Source organism: Chiloscyllium punctatum, chromosome 18 (assembly GCF_047496795.1).
Source record: "Chiloscyllium punctatum isolate Juve2018m chromosome 18, sChiPun1.3, whole genome shotgun sequence".
Taxonomy (NCBI): domain Eukaryota; kingdom Metazoa; phylum Chordata; class Chondrichthyes; order Orectolobiformes; family Hemiscylliidae; genus Chiloscyllium; species Chiloscyllium punctatum.
Window position 1 is genome coordinate 85,240,996 of NC_092756.1, and position 4,906 is coordinate 85,245,901.

A 4,906-nucleotide genomic window follows, 5' to 3' on the forward strand; every position below is an offset into this window, starting at 1 on the left:
ACTTGTCCATAGAGTTATCGAAACTGTATGGAAGGTACATCCAGTTATCTCGGAGAAAGTGTGGACTGCAGATGCTGGAGATCAGAGTGGAAAAGCATAGCAGGTCAGGCAGCATCCGAGGAACAGGAGAGTCAACAGGGAAAAGTGTAATTGGTCAGGCATCCAGTTATCTGATTGGAATTGCTGCAAAGCAAGACTTCTGATGTGTTTTCAGATGGTCAAGATTAAACCTAGTGATAGTTACAGTGGTAGGATTATCAGGGAAACGATTAGAACCAGGTACTGTGACATTAGGAGTAAAAACATCCCCTTCACAGGGAATTAAAACACATAATCTTCCATACACCAAACCACACAGAGTGAGGTGAAGACAGACAGGGAGAAACCAGTTAATGATAAACAATAAGACTTGGACATGGAAAATACTAGAGCCCAATTTTTGAAGTATACAAGGCATGCTGACCCACATAGTCTCATTCACCTGTTTCACTTTTTTAATTTCTTAAAGGGACAGATCAGATGCCAGGTCTAATTGAAGGAGTGTGAGGAGAAAAGGATTAGGAAGATGAGAAACGTTTTTGCATTGGCAGCAGAAGGTATAGAAATGTAGGAAGACAGTAGGCCATTCAGCCCATTGAGACTGCCCTATCTTTCAATGCAATCATGGCTGATCAAACACTTTTGTGCCTTTTACCAACCCCATCCTCACAACTCTGTCCACCACTGGCAGTCGGAAATCTATCAATCTCTACTTTGAATGTACCAAAGATTGGAACTCCACGGCTCTCTGCGGTAGACAATTCCAAAGGTTCATAAATCGCTGAGTAACAAAAACATGATGTGGGGGTGCCTGTGTTGGATTGGGGTGGACAAGGTCAGAAGTCACACAACACTGGTTACAGTCCAACAGGATTGTTTGAAATCACAAACTTCCAGAGCGCTGCCCCTTCATCAGGTGAAGTGAAGTGGATTAGATATGTCAAAGAAAGTTAGGAAATGGTTCAGATTCATAAGAGATGCTGGGAAATGTTTTAGATTCATGGGGAATGCTGGGAAATGGTTCAGATTCACATAAGCCATTGGGGAATGGTTTACATTTGTGGAGAATGCGAGGAAATAGTTCAAATTCATAGGGAATACGAGGAAACAGTTCAGATTCACAGAGGATACTGGGGAATGGTTTTGAATCACAAAGCATGCTCGGAAATTGTTCAGATTTACGGGGAATACTGGGAAACAACTCAAATTCACAGGGAATGCTGGGAAATGGTTCAGAAGCACAGAGCATGCTGGGAATTTATTTGGATTCACAGATTCACCTCACCTGACGAAGGAGCAATGCTCCAAAAGTGCTTTTGATTTCAAATAAACCTGTTGAGCTATAACCTAGTGTCATGCGACTTCTGACCTAGAAAATAAAATGGTTCCCCATCTGGGACTGAAGTGGCATCCCTCTTATGTGTAAATTGTGCATTCTGGGAGTCAGGGGCACTAATGTACATGTGTTCTCCTCCACCAACAACCCCCCTTCCCTGCCCTGCCCTGTCTATCCCTTCAGATTTTTTTTTCTTAAGTATCAATGAGATCATCTTCTACATCCAGTGGTTGTGGGAAGAAGGAAACCAAGAGATAGACAAGAAGCTAGAGTTGGAGGGGGTAGGGAAAGCAGAAATCTCGGAGATTTGTGGGGCTGGAAAAGGTTCCAGATGTCCGAAGATTTGGAGGAATTTAAAATCCAGTAAGAGGCAGTTGTTTACTTGCCCATTACTGAAATACCCACCATTCTTCAATCATTTGTCTTCTCAATATTCTCCCTGAAGTAACTGTGTGTTTCACAAAATGTGTTGATGGACTGGGCCAAAACTGACTCTGTGCTTCCAATGTCAAAGACTTATCAGCAGCTGAACTCACTTGGAATGTAAGGAGATATTTCACTAAAATAACCGTAAAGGTGGGGTGTAGAGGGTGTTTGTAATCCTCACTTTACAGCCTTTATATTAGCATTAGGTTTTATTGTCACGTGTACTCAGGTACAGGAGTGGTGTACTAAGTTGCTGCTCTCCAGTGCCGTCTTGGTTAGGAAACCAGAATCTCAAAACAAAAAACAAAAGCCAAAGTAAAAGAAAGCCAAAAGGTAAGAAAAGCGTCCAGATATCAAAGTCTAAGGCTTGTCTCCATAACAGTTTGTGGAGCCAATAATGCAGGCTTCTGGGCCTAGCCAAGGCCTGAAGCCTCGGTCAGCCTGCGGGTCTCGCATCAATCACCAGGGAGGAGCCGCGTTCTTACTGTTGCCGCGGCTACCGATCGCTGGAGAAGTTCGCCACAGCTGTTTCCACCGCCTCTTTGAACACAGGGCCTCCAATCACCGGCAGAGCCACCACTGCTGCTGCACCCTACACAGTCCCCTCTCGCTGCCGTGCCAATTAACCCACTGCAAAAGGCTTTAAAGGAAAGAAAAATGAGAGAAAAGCAACGAAAGGGGAAAGTAAACAGAGCAGAGGTTAAAAGAAAGAAAGCAGATGGGAGCAGGCAATCCCCATGCTCTGGAGCCTGTACGTAGGCATGCTGCTCACATGGCCACCATCTTGTTTGTAATCAAAGTGATCTATCATAATTGCAGATCGCAAATTAATTTCACTGCCAATCCACCCTCGCTCTCTGCAGTAGTGCGATCACGTTCCCAATGGGATGAGTGAACATTTGGATTGTTTTCCTCTGGGACATTTTCTGATGGCTGTTTTGAGATGGGCGTCGGTACCAGAGCGAGAAAGGTCACCCTTATTTCCGCACGCACACAGGGTCAAAGCGACAGGGTCACCAGTCTAATTCCTGAGTTGGAGGGAAAGTCCTGTGGAGAGTGATTAGACAGATTGAGCCTCGATTCTCCATGGCTTAAAGGAACGAGAGGCGATCTCGTTCGATATCCTCCCAGGGCTCAACTGGCGAGATTAAGGAAGAAAGTTTTCCCTCAATCGATGGGTCTGGAATTAGGGGACACAGTCTCAGAATGGGCCATTTAGGACTGAGATGGGAAGGAACTGGTTTCCTCAGAGGTTGGTGTCACTTTGGAATGCAGTTCCCCGAGAGATGGCAAAGTTCAATCGCTGATCAGGTTTACCGTGAGCAATCGTCGTTGCCTTTATTAACCCAGCTCCCACATTCTGGAATTCCCTCCTTAAATCCTTCCATCCATCCATCCTTCCTTCCTCTGCTGTTAAACTCTCCTCGAATCGTGGGTGCACAGGACTTATGATCAGGAGTAGACCATGCAGCCCCTCAGAACTGCACCTTTCAATCACCTCGGGTGATGTGGTTGTTGTATCAAGTTCAATTTCCTGTCTGTGCCCTGCCCCTCCCATAACCTTTGACCCTCCCCTTTGATAAAGTCCCTCATCCACGACTGGTTTCTATGTGCCATTTTTCTGAGGATGTCGTGCCAGATCATTCAGGAGAGGTGTTAAGAAGCACAGCTACACACAAAGGGTTTGGAACTGTCTCCCACGAACGGTCATGGAGGCTGGGACTGTTATTAATTTGAAATATAAGATAGACAACCTTTTGGTAAACAAAGAGATGTGGGTCAATGACAGGAATATTGAAGAATTTCTTCAGCCAGAAGGTGGTGAATCTGTGGAACTCATTATTGCATAGAGTTGTGGAGGCCAAGTCATTGAGTGTCTTTCAGGCAACCTTCAGTGACCATGTTCCACTTTGACGTCCACCCACCAGCTGCACCTGCACCCCAACCTTCAGTGACCATGTTCCACTTTGACGTCCACCCACCAGCTGCACCTGCACCCCAACCTTCAGCGACTGTTCCACCATGACACCCACCCACCAGCTGCACCTACACCCCAACCTTCAGCGACTGTTCCACCAAGACACCCACCCACCAGCTGCACCTACACCCCAACCTTCAGCGACTGTTCCACCAAGACACCCACCCACCAGCTGCACCTACACCCCAACCTTCAGCGACTGTTCCACCATGACACCCACCCACCAGCTGCACCTGCATATCAACCTTCAGTGACCATGTTCCACCATGACACCCAGCCACCAGTCTCACCTGCACCCCAACCTTCAGCGACTGTTCCACCATGACACCCAGGTCTCATTGCACCTCGCCTTTTCGGAAACAGCCACCTTACAGATCATAATCTGCTTTCCTGTTTTTGCAACCAAAGTGGAGAACCGCACTTTTATCCACATTATCCTGCATTCGCCAAGTATTCATCCACTCAGCCAGTCTGTCCAAGTCGTCGGCACATTTGGAGATGTTACATTCAATTCCTTTGCCCAAATCGTTAGTGTATATTGTGAACAGCTGGGGTCCCAGTACTGAACCCTGTGCCACTCCACTGGGCACTGCCTAATACTCTGAAAAGGACCCATTTAGTCCATTGTCAACGGAATGAGGACATGCCACAACCCAAAGGACTAGCCACACTACCATATATCAAGAGCATTTCCGAACTGATAGCCAGACTACTGCGACCACTAGGACTCATAACAGCACACAAACCAACAGCCACGCTCAGACAACAACTCAACAGGACGAAGGATCCAATACCCAACATGGGCAAAACCAATGTAGTGTACAAAATCCCATGCAAGGACTGCACAAAACACTACATAGGACAAACAGGAAGACAGCTAACGATCCGCATCCATGAACGCCAACTAGCCACGAAACGATATGACCAGCTATCCTTAGTAGCCATACACGCAGATGACAAGCAACATGAATTCGACTGGGACAACACTACTATTATAGGACAAGCCAAACAGAGAACAGCCAGGGAATTCCTAGAGGCATGGCATTCATCCACAGATTCAATCAATAAGCACATCGACCTGGACCCAATATACCGACCACTGCAGCAGACAGCTGGAACTGACAATT